The sequence below is a fragment of the Carcharodon carcharias genome, chromosome 17 (assembly GCF_017639515.1).
Source record: "Carcharodon carcharias isolate sCarCar2 chromosome 17, sCarCar2.pri, whole genome shotgun sequence".
NCBI lineage: Eukaryota > Metazoa > Chordata > Chondrichthyes > Lamniformes > Lamnidae > Carcharodon > Carcharodon carcharias.
The window spans coordinates 109413122-109428210 of NC_054483.1; the positions used below are offsets into that span (position 1 = coordinate 109413122).

Below are 15089 nucleotides of genomic sequence, written 5' to 3' on the forward strand. Positions count from 1 at the left end.
CTGACGGAGCAGAACGCTACCGGAGCAGCACTCTGACGGTGGAGCACGCTGACGGAGCAGCACGCTGACGGTCGAGCACGCTGACGGTGGAGCACGCTGATGGAGCAGCATGCTGACGGTGGAGCACGTTGACAGAGCAGCACGCTGACGGTGGAACACGCTGACGGTGGAACACGCTGATGGTGGAGCACGCTGACGGTCCAGCATGCTGATGGTGCAGCACGCTGACGGTGGAGCACGCTGATACTCTTTTGAGTAAACCTGTTTCCATCTGTTTCAGATGAAGTTACATTGTTTCATAGTTTGCCATTGTGAGATTTGAACTCTTGATACTCTTTTGAGTAAACCTGTTTCCATCTGTTTCAGATGAAGTTACATTGTTTCATAGTTTGCCATTGTGAGATTTGAACTCTTAAAGCCTACTGCACCTGGTATTCCCAGGCAGTCTCCCATCCAAGTACTAACCGGGACTGAGTCTGCTTAGCTTCCGAGATCAGACGAGATCAGGCGTTTTCAGACTAGTATGGCCGATGGAGCAGCATGCTGACGGTGGAGCACGCTGACGGAGCAGCACGCTGGCAGTGGAACACGCTGACTGTGGAGCACACTGACGGAGAGGCACGCTGACGGTGGAGCACGCTGACGGTGGAACACGCTGACGGAGCAGAACGCTACCGGAGCAGCACGCTGACGGTGGAGCACGCTGACGGTGGAACACGCTGACAGTGGAGCACACTGACGGAACAGCACGCTGACGGTCGAGCACGCTGACGGTGGAGCACCCTGATGGAGCAGCATGCTGACGGTGGAGCACGTTGACAGAGCAGCACGCTGATGGTGGAGCACGCTGACGGTCCAGCACGCTGATGGTGCAGCACGCTGACGGTGGAGCACGCTGATGGAGCAGCACGCTGACGGAGCAGCACGCTGACGGTGGGGAACGCTGACGGAGCAGCACGCTGACGGTGGAGCATGTTGACGAAGCAGCATCCTGGCAGTGGAGCAGGCGGAAGGAGCAGCACGCTGATGGTGCAGCACGCTGGCGGTGGAGCACGCTGACGGGGGAGCAAGCTGACACAGCAGCACCCTGATGGTGGAACACGCTGACGGTGGAGCACGCTGATGGTGGAACATTTTGACGGTGGAGCACGCTGACGGTGGAGCACGCTGACGGAGCAGAACGCTACCGGAGCAGCACGCTGACGGTGGAACACGCTGACGTAGCAGAACGCTGATGGAGCAACACGCTGAGGGTGGAGCACACTGACGGTGGAACACGCTGACGCTGGAGTACGTTGACGGTGGAGCACGCTGACGGTGGAACACATTGACGGTGGACCACGTTGAAGGAGCAGCACGCTGACGGTGGAACACGCTGATGGTGGAGCACGCTAATGGTGCAGCACACTGATGGTTGAGCACGCTGACGGTGCATTACGCTGACGGTGGAGCACGCTGACGGTGGAACACGCTGACAGTGGGACACGCTGACGGAGCAGCACACTGACGGTGGAGCACGCTGACGGTGGAGCACGTTGACGGAACAGCACGCTGACGGAGCAGCATGCTGACTGTGGAGCATGCTGACGGTGGAGCACGCTGACGGAGCAGCACGCTGACGGTGCAGCACGTTGACAGAGCAGCACGCTGACGGTGGAACACGCTGACGGTGGAACACGCTGATGGTGGAGCACACTGACGGTCCAGCACGCTGACGGTGCAGCACGCTGACGGTGGAGCACGCTGATGGAGCAGCATGCTGACGGTGGAGCACGCTGACGGTGGAGCATGCTGACGGAGCAGCACGCTGGCAGTGGAGCACGCTGACGGTGGAGCACGCTGAAAGTGGAACACGCTGACGGTGGAGCACGCTGACGGAGCAGCACGCTGACGGTGGGGAATGCTGACGGAGCAGCACCCTGACGGTGGAGCATGGTGATGAAGCAGCACCCTGGCAGTGGAGCAGGCGGAAGGAGCAGCACGCTGATGGTGCAGCACGCTGGCGGTGGAGCACGCTGACGGGGGAGCAAGCTGACAGAGCAGCACCCTGATGGTGGAACACGCTGACGGTGGAGCACGCTGACAGTGGAGCACGCTGACAGTGTAGCACGCTGATGGTGGAACATGTTGACGGTGGAGCACGCTGACGGTGGAGCACACTGACGGAGCAGAACGCTACCGGAGCAGCACGCTGACGGTGGAGCACGCTGATGGTGGAACACCCTGACGGTGGAGCACGCTGACGGTGGGGCACGCTGACGGAGCAGCACGCTTACGGTGCAGCACACTGACGGTGGAGCACGCTGACGGTGGAGCACGCTGACGGAGCAGCACGCTGGCAGTGGAACACGCTGACTGTGGAGCACACTGACGGAGAGGCACGCTGACGGTGGAGCACGCTGACGGTGGAACACGCTGACGGAGCAGAACGCTACCGGAGCAGCACGCTGACGGTGGAGCACGCTGACGGTGGAACACGCTGACAGTGGAGCACACTGACGGAACAGCACGCTGACGGTCGAGCACGCTGACGGTGGAGCACCCTGATGGAGCAGCATGCTGACGGTGGAGCACGTTGACAGAGCAGCACGCTGATGGTGGAGCACGCTGACGGTCCAGCACGCTGATGGTGCAGCACGCTGACGGTGGAGCACGCTGATGGAGCAGCACGCTGACGGAGCAGCACGCTGACGGTGGGGAACGCTGACGGAGCAGCACGCTGACGGTGGAGCATGTTGACGAAGCAGCATCCTGGCAGTGGAGCAGGCGGAAGGAGCAGCACGCTGATGGTGCAGCACGCTGGCGGTGGAGCACGCTGACGGGGGAGCAAGCTGACACAGCAGCACCCTGATGGTGGAACACGCTGACGGTGGAGCACGCTGATGGTGGAACATTTTGACGGTGGAGCACGCTGACGGTGGAGCACGCTGACGGAGCAGAACGCTACCGGAGCAGCACGCTGACGGTGGAACACGCTGACGTAGCAGAACGCTGATGGAGCAACACGCTGAGGGTGGAGCACACTGACGGTGGAACACGCTGACGCTGGAGTACGTTGACGGTGGAGCACGCTGACGGTGGAACACATTGACGGTGGACCACGTTGAAGGAGCAGCACGCTGACGGTGGAACACGCTGATGGTGGAGCACGCTAATGGTGCAGCACACTGATGGTTGAGCACGCTGACGGTGCATTACGCTGACGGTGGAGCACGCTGACGGTGGAACACGCTGACGGAGCAGCACGCTGACGGTGGAGCACGCTGACGGTGCAGCCCGCTGACTGACCAGCACGCTGACGGTGCAGCACGCTGACAGTGGAGCATGCTGACGTTGCAGCACGCTGACGTTGGAGCATGCTGACGGTGGAGTACGCTGACGGAGAGGCACGCTGACAGTGAAGCACGTTGACGGAGCAGCACGCTGATGGGGGAAAACGCTGACGGTGGAGCACGTTGACGGAGCAGCACGCTGACGGTGGAACACGCTGACGGAGCAGCACGCTGATGGTGGAGCACGCTGATGGAGCAGCACGATGACGGTGGAGCACGCTGGCAGTGGAGCACGCTCACGGAGCAGCACGCTGACGGTGGAGCAGGCTGATGGTGGAACACGCTGACGGTGGAGCACGCTGACGGTGGAGCATGCTGACAGTGGAGCACGCTGCCAGTGGAGCACGCTGACGGTGGAGCACGCTGACGGTGGAGCACGCTGACGGAGCAGCACGCTGACGGTGGAACACGCTGACGGTGGAGCACGTTGACGGTGACGCATGCTGACACTGGAGCACGCTGCCAGTGGAGCACGCTGCCGGTGGAGCACGCTGACGGTTGAGCACGCTGACGGAGCAGCACACTGACGGTGGAGCACGCTGACGGTGGAGCACGCTGACAGTGGAGCATGCTGACGTTGCAGCACGCTGACGTTGGAGCACGCTGACGGTGGAGCACGCTGACGGAGAAGCACGCTGACAGTGAAGCACGTTGACGGAGCAGCACGCTGATGGGGGAAAACGCTGACGGTGGAGCACGTTGACGGAGCAGCACGCTGACGGTGGAGTACGCTGACAGTGGAGCACACTGACGGAGCAGCACGCTGACGGTCGAGCACGCTGACGCTGGAGCACTTTGACTGTGGAGCACGCTGACGGTGGAGCACGCTGACGGTGGAGCACGCTGACGGAGCAGCACGCTGACGGTGGGGAACGCTGACGGAGCAGCACACTGACGGTGGAGCATGGTGACGAAGCAGCACCCTGGCAGTGGAGCAGGCGGAAGGAGCAGCGCGCTGATGGTGCAGCACGCTGGCGGTGGAGCACGCTGACGGGGGAGCAAGCTGACAGAGCAGCACCCTGATGGTGGAACACGCTGACGGTGGAGCACGCTGACAGTGGAGCACGCTGACAGTGTAGCACGCTGATGGTGGAACATGTTGACGGTGGAGCACGCTGACGGTGGAGCACGCTGACGGAGCAGAACGCTACCGGAGCAGCACGCTGATGGTGGAGCACGCTGACGGTGGAACACGCTGACAGTGGAGCAAACTGACGGAGCAGCACGCTGACGGTCGAGCACGCTGACGGTAGAGCACGCTGATGGAGCAGCATGCTGACGGTGGAGCACGTTGACAGAGCAGCACGCTGACGGTGGAACACGCTGACGGTGGAAAACGCTGATGGTGGAGCACGCTGACGGTCCAGCACGCTGACGGTGCAGCACGCTGACGGTGGAGCACGCTGATGGAGCAGCATGCTGACGGTGGAGCACGCTGACGGAGCAGCACGCTGGCAGTGGAGCACGCTGACGGTGGAGCACGCTGAAAGTGGAACACGCTGATGGTGGAGCACGCTGACGGAGCAGCACGCTGACGGTGGGGAACGCTGACGGAGCAGCACGCTGATGGTGGAGCATGGTGACGAAGCAGCACGCTGGCAGTGGAGCAGGCGGAAGGAGCAGCACGCTGATGGTGCAGCACGCTGGCGGTGGAGCACGCTGACGGGGGAGCAAGCTGACACAGCAGCACCCTGATGTTGGAACACGCTGACGGTGGAACACGCTGATGGTGGAGCACGCTGACGGTCCAGCACGCTGACGGTGCAGCACGCTGACGGTGGAGCACGCTGATGGAGCAGCATGCTGACGGTGGAGCACGCTGACGGAGCAGCACGCTGGCAGTGGAGCACGCTGACGGTGGAGCACGCTGAAAGTGGAACATGCTGACGGTGGAGCACGCTAACGGTCGAACACGCTGACCGTAGCAGAACGCTGATGGAGCAACACGCTGAGGGTGGAGCACACTGACGGTGGAACATGCTGACGCTGGAGTACGTTGACGGTGGAGCACGCTGAAGGTGGAGCACATTGACGGTGGACCACGTTGAAGGAGCAGCACGCTGACGGTGGAACACGCTGATGGTGGAGCACGCTAATGGTGCAGCACACTGACGGTGGAGCACGCTGACGGTGGAGCACGCTGATGGAGCAGCACGCTTACGGTGGAGCACGCTGACGGTGCAGCCCGCTGACTGACCAGCACGCTGACGGTGCAGCACGCTGACAGTGGAGCATGCTGACGTTGCAGCACGCTGACGTTGGAGCACGCTGACGGTGGAGCACTCTGACGGAGAAGCACGCTGACAGTGAAGCACGTTGACGGAGCAGCACGCTGATGGGGGAAAACGCTGACGGTGGAGCACGTTGACGGAGCAGCACGCTGACGGTGGAGTACGCTGACGCTGGAGCACTTTGACTGTGAAGCACGCTGACGGTGGAGCACGCTGACGATGGAGCACGCTGACGGAGCAGCACGCTGACGGTGGGGAACGCTGACGGAGCAGAACGCTACCGGAGCAGCACGCTGACGGTGGAGCACGCTGACGGTGGAACACGCTGACAGTGGAGCACACTGACGGAGCAGCACGCTGACGGTCGAGCACGCTGACGGTAGAGCACGCTGATGGAGCAGCATGCTGACGGTGGAGCACGTTGACAGAGCAGCACGCTGACGGTGGAACACGCTGACGGTGGAACACGCTGATGGTGGAGCACGCTGACGGTCCAGCACGCTGACGGTGCAGCACGCTGACGGTGGAGCACGCTGATGGAGCAGCATGCTGACGGTGGAGCACGCTGACGGAGCAGCACGCTGGCAGTGGAACACGCTGACGGTGGAGCACGCTGACGGAGCAGCACGCTGACGGTGGGGAACGCTGACGGAGCAGCACGCTGATGGTGGAGCATGGTGACGAAGCAGCACGCTGGCAGTGGAGCAGGCGGAAGGAGCAGCACGCTGATGGTGCAGCACGCTGGCGGTGGAGCACGCTGACGGGGGAGCAAGCTGACACAGCAGCACCCTGATGGTGGAACACGCTGACGGTGGAACACGCTGATGGTGGAGCATGCTGACGGTCCAGCACGCTGACGGTGCAGCACGCTGACGGTGGAGCACGCTGATGGAGCAGCATGCTGACGGTGGAGCACGCTGACGGAGCAGCACGCTGGCAGTGGAGCACGCTGATGGTGGAGCACGCTGAAAGTGGAACACGCTGACGGTGGAGCACGCTGACGGAGCAGCACGCTGACGGTGGGGAACGCTGACGGAGCAGCACGCTGATGGTGGAGCATGGTGACGAAGCAGCACCCTGGCAGTGGAGCAGGCGGAAGGAGCAGCACGCTGATGGTGCAGCACGCTGGCGGTGGAGCACGCTGACGGGGGAGCAAGCTGACACAGCAGCACCCTGATGGTGGAACACGCTGACGGTGGAGCACGCTGACAGTGGAGCACGCTGACAGTGTAGCACGCTGATGGTGGAAAATGTTGACGGTGGAGCACGCTGACGTTGGAGCACGCTGACGGAGCAGAACGCTACCGGAGCAGCACGCTGACGGTAGAGCACGCTGACGGTGGAACACGCTGACAGTGGAGCACACTGACGGAGCAGCACGCTGACCGTCGAGCACGCTGACGCTGGAGCACGTTGACTGTGGAGCACGCTGACGGTGGAGCACGCTGACGGTGGAGCATGCTGAAGGTGGAGCACGCTGACGGTGGAGCACGCTGACGGAGCAGCACGCTGACGGTGGAGCACGCCGACGGTGGAACACGCTGACGTAGCAGAATGCTGATGGAGCAACACGCTGAGGGTGGAGCACACTGACGGTGGAACACGCTGACGCTGGAGTACGTTGACGGTGGAGCACGCTGACGGTGGAGCACATTGACGGTGGACCACGTTGAAGGAGCAGCACGCTGACGGTGGAACACGCTGATGGTGGAGCACGCTAATGGTGCAGCACACTGATGGTTGAGCACGCTGACGGTGCATTACGCTGACGGTGGAGCACGCTGACGGTGGAACACGCTGACGGAGCAGCACGCTGACGGTGGAGCACGCTGACGGTGCAGCCCGCTGACTGACCAGCACGCTGACGGTGCAGCACGCTTACAGTGGAGCATGCTGACGTTGCAGCACGCTGACGTTGGAGCACGCTGACGGTGGAGTACGCTGACGGAGAAGCACGCTCACAGTGAAGCACGTTGACGGAGCAGCACGCTGATGGGGGAAAACGCTGACGGTGGAGCACGTTGACGGAGCAGCACGCTGACGGTGGAACACGCTGACGGAGCAGCACGCTGACGGTGGAACACGCTTGCGGTGGAGCACACTGACGGAGCAGCACGCTGATGGTGGAGCACGCTGATGGAGCAGCATGATGACGGTGGAGCACGCTGGCAGTGGAGCACGCTCACGGAGAAGCACGCTGACGATGGAGCAGGCTGATGGTGGAACACGCTGACGGTGGAACACCCTGACGGTGGAGCAAGTTGACGGAACAGCACGCTGATGGTGGAACACGCTGACGGTGGAGCACGCTGACGGTGGAGCATGCTGACAGTGGAGCACGCTGCCAGTGGAGCACGCTGACGGTGGAGCACGCTGACGGTGGAGCACGCTGACGGAGCAGCACGCTGACGGTGGAGCACGCTGACGGAGCAGCACGCTGACGGTGGAACACGCTGACGGTGGAGCACGTTGACGGTGACGCATGCTGACACTGGAGCACGCTGCCAGTGGAGCACGCTGCCGGTGGAGCACGCTGACGGTTGAGCACGCTGACGGAGCAGCACACTGACGGTGGAGCACGCTGACGGTGGAGCACGCTGACAGTGGAGCATGCTGACGTTGCAGCGCGCTGTCGTTGGAGCACGCTGATGGTGGAGCACACTGACGGAGCAGCACGCTGATGGTGGAGCACGCTGACAGTGGAGCACACTGACGGTGGAGGACGCAGACAGCGGAACACGCTGACGGTACAGCACGTTGAGGGAGCAGCACGCTGAGGGTGGAGCACGCTGACGGTGGAGCAGGCTGACGGTGGAACACGCTGACGGTGGAACACGCTGACGGTGGAGCACGCTGACGGTGGAGCAAGTTGACGGAACAGCACGCTGCTGGTGGAGCACACTGACAGTGGAGCACGCTGACGGAGCAGCACGGTGACGGTGGAGCACGCTGATGGAGCGGCACACTGACGGTGGGGCACACTGACGGTGGAGCACGCTGACGCTGGAGCACGCTGACGGAGTAGGACGCTGACGGTGCATCACGTTGACGGAGCAGCACGCTGACGGTGGAGCACGCTGACGGTAGAGCACGTTGACGGAGCAGCACGCTGATGGTGGAGCACGCTGACGGTGCAGCACGCTGATGGTGGAGCACGTTGATGGAGCAGCACGCTGACAGTGCAGCATGCTGACGGTGGAACACGCTGACAGTGGAGCACGCTGACGGTGGAGCACGCTGACGGTAGAGCACGTTGACGGAGCAGCACGCTGACGGTGGAGCACGCTGACGGTGCAGCACGCTGACGGTGGAGCACGCTGACGGTGAAGCACGTTGACGGAGCAGCACGCTGACAGTGCAGCACGCTGACGGTGAGCACGCTAACGGTGCAGCACGCTAACGGTGGAGCACGCTGACGGTGGAGCACGTTGACGGAGCAGCACGCTGACGGTGCAGCACGCTGACGGTGGAGCACGCTGATGGTGGAGCACGCTGACGGTAGAGCACGTTGACGGAGCAACACGCTGACGGTGGAGCACGCTGACGGTGCAGCACGCTGACGGTGGAGCACGCTGACGGTGGATCACGATGACGGAGCAGCACGCTTACGGTGCAGCACGCTGATGGTGGAGCATGCTGACGGTGGAGCACGCTGACGGTGGGGCACGCTGACGGGCAGCACGCTTACGGTGCAGCACACTGATGGTGGAGCATGCTGACGGTGGAGCACGCTGACGGTGGAGCACACTGACGGAGCAGCATGCTGATGGTGGACCACGCTGACGGTGGAGCATGCAGACAGTGCAGCATGCTGACAGTGCAACATGCTGACGGTGGAGCACACTGACGGAGCAGCACGCTGATGGTGGAGCACGCTGACGGTGGAGCACGTTGACGGTGCAGCACGCTGACGGTGGAGAACGCTGATGGTGGAGCACGCTGACGGTGGAACACGCTGACGGTGCAGCACGCTGACGGTGGAGCACGCTGACGGTGGAACACGCTGACAGTGGGACACGCTGACGGAGCAGCACACTGACGGTGGAGCACGCTGACGGTGGAGCACGTTGACGGAACAGCACGCTGACGGTGGAGCATGGTGACGAAGCAGCACCCTGGCAGTGGAGCAGGCGGAAGGAGCAGCACGCTGATGGTGCAGCACGCTGGCGGTGGAGCACGCTGACGGGGGAGCAAGCTGACACAGCAGCACCCTGATGGTGGAACACGCTGACGGTGGAGCACGCTGATGGTGGAACATGTTGACGGTGGAGCACGCTGACGGTGGAGCACGCTGACGGAGCAGAACGCTACCGGAGCAGCACTCTGACGGTGGAGCACGCTGACGGAGCAGCACGCTGACGGTCGAGCACGCTGACGGTGGAGCACGCTGATGGAGCAGCATGCTGACGGTGGAGCACGTTGACAGAGCAGCACGCTGACGGTGGAACACGCTGACGGTGGAACACGCTGATGGTGGAGCACGCTGACGGTCCAGCATGCTGATGGTGCAGCACGCTGACGGTGGAGCACGCTGATACTCTTTTGAGTAAACCTGTTTCCATCTGTTTCAGATGAAGTTACATTGTTTCATAGTTTGCCATTGTGAGATTTGAACTCTTGATACTCTTTTGAGTAAACCTGTTTCCATCTGTTTCAGATGAAGTTACATTGTTTCATAGTTTGCCATTGTGAGATTTGAACTCTTAAAGCCTACTGCACCTGGTATTCCCAGGCAGTCTCCCATCCAAGTACTAACCGGGACTGAGTCTGCTTAGCTTCCGAGATCAGACGAGATCAGGCGTTTTCAGACTAGTATGGCCGATGGAGCAGCATGCTGACGGTGGAGCACGCTGACGGTGGAGCACGCTGACGGAGCAGCACGCTGGCAGTGGAACACGCTGACTGTGGAGCACACTGACGGAGAGGCACGCTGACGGTAGAGCACGTTGACGGTGGAGCATGCTGATGGTGCAGCACGCTGATGGTGGACCACGCTGACGGAGCAGCACGCTGACGGTGGAGCACGCTGACGGTAGAGCATGCTGACGGTGGAAAACGCTGACGGTGGAGCACGCTGAAGGTGGAGCACGTTGATGGTGGAGGACGTTGACGGAGCAGCACGCTGCTGGTGGAGCACACTGACAGTGGAGCACGCTGACGGAGCAGCACGGTGACGGTGGAGCACGCTGATGGAGCGGCACACTGACGGTGGGGCACACTGACGGTGGAGCACGCTGACGCTGGAGCACGCTGACAGAGTAGGACGCTGACGGTGCATCACGTTGACGGAGCAGCACGCTGACGGTGGAGCACGCTGACGGTGGAGCACGCTGACGGTAGAGCACGTTGACGGAGCAGCACGCTGATGGTGGAGCACGCTGACGGTGCAGCACGCTGATGGTGGAGCACGTTGATGGAGCAGCACGCTGACAGTGCAGCATGCTGACGGTGGAACACGCTGACAGTGGAGCACGCTGACGGTGGAGCACGCTGACGGTAGAGCACGTTGACGGAGCAGCACGCTGACGGTGGAGCACGCTGACGGTGCAGCACGCTGACGGTGGAGCACGCTGACGGTGAAGCACGTTGACGGAGCAGCACGCTGACAGTGCAGCACGCTGACGGTGAGCACGCTAACGGTGCAGAACGCTAACGGTGGAGCACGCTGACGGTGGAGCACGTTGACGGAGCAGCATGCTGACGGTGCAGCACGCTGACGGTGGAGCACGCTGATGGTGGAGCACGCTGACGGTAGAGCACGTTGACGGAGCAACACGCTGACGGTGGAGCACGCTGACGGTGCAGCACGCTGACGGTGGAGCACGCTGACGGTGGAGCACGTTGACGGAGCAGCACGCTGACGTTGACAGAGTAGGACGCTGACGGTGCATCACGTTGACGGAGCAGCACGCTGACGGTGGAGCACGCTGACGGTGGAGCACGCTGACGGTAGAGCACGTTGACGGAGCAGCACGCTGATGGTGGAGCACGCTGACGGTGCAGCACGCTGATGGTGGAGCACGTTGATGGAGCAGCACGCTGACAGTGCAGCATGCTGACGGTGGAACACGCTGACAGTGGAGCACGCTGACGGTGGAGCACGCTGACGGTAGAGCACGTTGACGGAGCAGCACGCTGACGGTGGAGCACGCTGACGGTGCAGCACGCTGACGGTGGAGCACGCTGACGGTGAAGCACGTTGACGGAGCAGCACGCTGACAGTGCAGCACGCTGACGGTGAGCACGCTAACGGTGCAGCACGTTAACGGTGGAGCACGCTGACGGTGGAGCACGTTGACGGAGCAGCACGCTGACGGTGCAGCACGCTGACGGTGAGCACGCTGATGGTGGAGCACGCTGACGGTAGAGCACGTTGACGGTGCAGCACGCTGACGGTGGAGCACGCTGACGGTGCAGCACGCTGACGGTGGAGCACGCTGACGGTGGAGCACGTTGACGGAGCAGCACGCTGACAGTGCAGCACGCTGACGGTGGAGCACGCTGACTGTGGAACACGCTGACTGTGGAGCACACTGACAGAGAGGCACGCTGATGGTGGAGCACGCTGACGGTAGAGCACGTTGACGGTGGAGCACGCTGGCGGTGGAGCTCGCTGACGGAGCAGCACGCTGATGGTGGAGCACGCTGACGGTGGAGCACGATGAAGGATCAGCACGCTGACGGTGGAGCAAGCTGACGGAGCAGCACGCTGACGGTGGAGCATGCTGACGGTGGAGCACGCTGACGGTGGAGCACATTGACGGAGCAGCACCCTGAAGGTGGAGCACGCTGATGGTGGAGAACGCTGACGGAGCAGCACGCTTACGGTGCAGCACGCTGATGGTGGAGCATGCTGACGGTGGAGTACGCTGACGGTGGGGCACGCTGACGGAGCAGCACGCTTACGGTGCAGCACACTGATGGTGGAGCATGCTGACGGTGGAGCACGCTGACGGTGGAGCACACTGACGGAGCAGCATGCTGATGGTGGAGCACGCTGACGGTGGAGCACGCAGACAGTGCAGCACGCTGACAGTGCAACATGCTGACGGTGGAGCACACTGACGGAGCAGCACGCTGATGGTGGAGCACGCTGACGGTGGAGCACGTTGACAGTGCAGCACGCTGACGGTGGAGCACGCTGACGGTGGAACACGCTGACAGTGGGACACGCTGATGGAGCAGCACACTGACGGTGGAGCACGCTGACGGTGGAGCACGTTGACGGAACAGCACGCTGACGGAGCAGCATGCTGACGGTGGAGCATGCTGACGGTGGAGCACGCTGACGGAGCAGCACGCTGATGGTGGAGCACGCTGACGGTGGAACACGCTGACGGTGCAGCACGCTGACGGTGGAGCACGCTGACGGTGGAACACGCTGACAGTGGGACACGCTGACGGAGCAGCACACTGACGGTGGAGCACGCTGACGGTGGAGCACGTTGACGGAACAGCACGCTGACGGAGCAGCATGCTGACGGTGGAGCATGCTGACGGTGGAGCACGCTGACGGAGCAGCACGCTGACGGTGGAACACGCTGACAGTGGGACACGCTGACGGAGCAGCACACTGACGGTGGAGCACGCTGACGGTGGAGCACGTTGACGGAACAGCACGCTGACGGAGCAGCATGCTGACGGTGGAGCATGCTGACGGTGGAGCACGCTGACGGAGCAGCACGCTGATGGTGGAGCACGCTGACGGTGGAACACGCTGACGGTGGAACACGCTGATGGTGGAGCACACTGACGGTCCAGCACGCTGACGGTGCAGCACGCTGACGGTGGAGCACGCTGATGGAGCAGCATGCTGACGGTGGAGCACGCTGACGGTGGAGCATGCTGACGGAGCAGCACGCTGGCAGTGGAGCACGCTGACGGTGGAGCACGCTGAAAGTGGAACACGCTGACGGTGGAGCACGCTGACGGAGCAGCACGCTGACGGTGGGGAATGCTGACGGAGCAGCACCCTGACGGTGGAGCATGGTGATGAAGCAGCACCCTGGCAGTGGAGCAGGCGGAAGGAGCAGCACGCTGATGGTGCAGCACGCTGGCGGTGGAGCACGCTGACGGGGGAGCAAGCTGACAGAGCAGCACCCTGATGGTGGAACACGCTGACGGTGGAGCACGCTGACAGTGGAGCACGCTGACAGTGTAGCACGCTGATGGTGGAACATGTTGACGGTGGAGCACGCTGACGGTGGAGCACACTGACGGAGCAGAACGCTACCGGAGCAGCACGCTGACGGTGGAGCACGCTGATGGTGGGGCACGCTGACGGAGCAGCACGCTTACGGTGCAGCACACTGACGGTGGAGCACGCTGACGGTGGAGCACGCTGACGGAGCAGCACGCTGGCGGTGGACCACGCTGACTGTGGAGCACACTGACGGAGAGGCACGCTGACGGTGGAGCACGCTGACGGTGGAACACGCTGACGGAGCAGAACGCTACCGGAGCAGCACGCTGACGGTGGAGCACGCTGACGGTGGAACACGCTGACAGTGGAGCACACTGACGGAACAGCACGCTGACGGTCGAGCACGCTGACGGTGGAGCACCCTGATGGAGCAGCATGCTGACGGTGGAGCACGTTGACAGAGCAGCACGCTGATGGTGGAGCACGCTGACGGTCCAGCACGCTGATGGTGCAGCACGCTGACGGTGGAGCACGCTGATGGAGCAGCACGCTGACGGAGCAGCACGCTGACGGTGGGGAACGCTGACGGAGCAGCACGCTGACGGTGGAGCATGGTGACGAAGCAGCACCCTGGCAGTGGAGCAGGCGGAAGGAGCAGCACGCTGATGGTGCAGCACGCTGGCGGTGAAGCACGCTGACGGGGGAGCAAGCTGACACAGCAGCACCCTGATGGTGGAACACGCTGACGGTGGAGCACGCTGATGGTGGAACATTTTGACGGTGGAGCACGCTGACGGTGGAGCACGCTGACGGAGCAGAACGCTACCGGAGCAGCACGCTGACGGTGGAACACGCTGACGTAGCAGAACGCTGATGGAGCAACACGCTGAGGGTGGAGCACACTGACGGTGGAACACGCTGACGCTGGAGTACGTTGACGGTGGAGCACGCTGACGGTGGAACACATTGACGGTGGACCACGTTGAAGGAGCAGCACGCTGACGGTGGAACACGCTGATGGTGGAGCACGCTAATGGTGCAGCACACTGATGGTTGAGCACGCTGACGGTGCATTACGCTGACGGTGGAGCACGCTGACGGTGGAACACGCTGACGGAGCAGCACGCTGACGGTGGAGCACGCTGACGGTGCAGCCCGCTGACTGACCAGCACGCTGACGGTGCAGCACGCTGACAGTGGAGCATGCTGACGTTGCAGCACGCTGACGTTGGAGCACGCTGACGGTGGAGTACGCTGACGGAGAGGCACGCTGACAGTGAAGCACGTTGACGGAGCAGCACGCTGATGGGGGAAAACGCTGACGGTGGAGCACGTTGACGGAGCAGCACGCTGACGGTGGAACACGCTGACGGAGCAGCACGC

General features: G+C 62.9%; 2 pseudogenes; both read right to left on the reverse strand.

Moving 5' to 3' along the window:
* Positions 1–416: 416 nt before the first annotated feature.
* On the reverse strand, positions 417–535 carry LOC121290245 (annotated as a pseudogene).
* A 9735-nt stretch (positions 536–10270) lies between these two features.
* Positions 10271–10389, reverse strand: LOC121290246 (annotated as a pseudogene).
* Positions 10390–15089: the final 4700 nt, after the last annotated feature.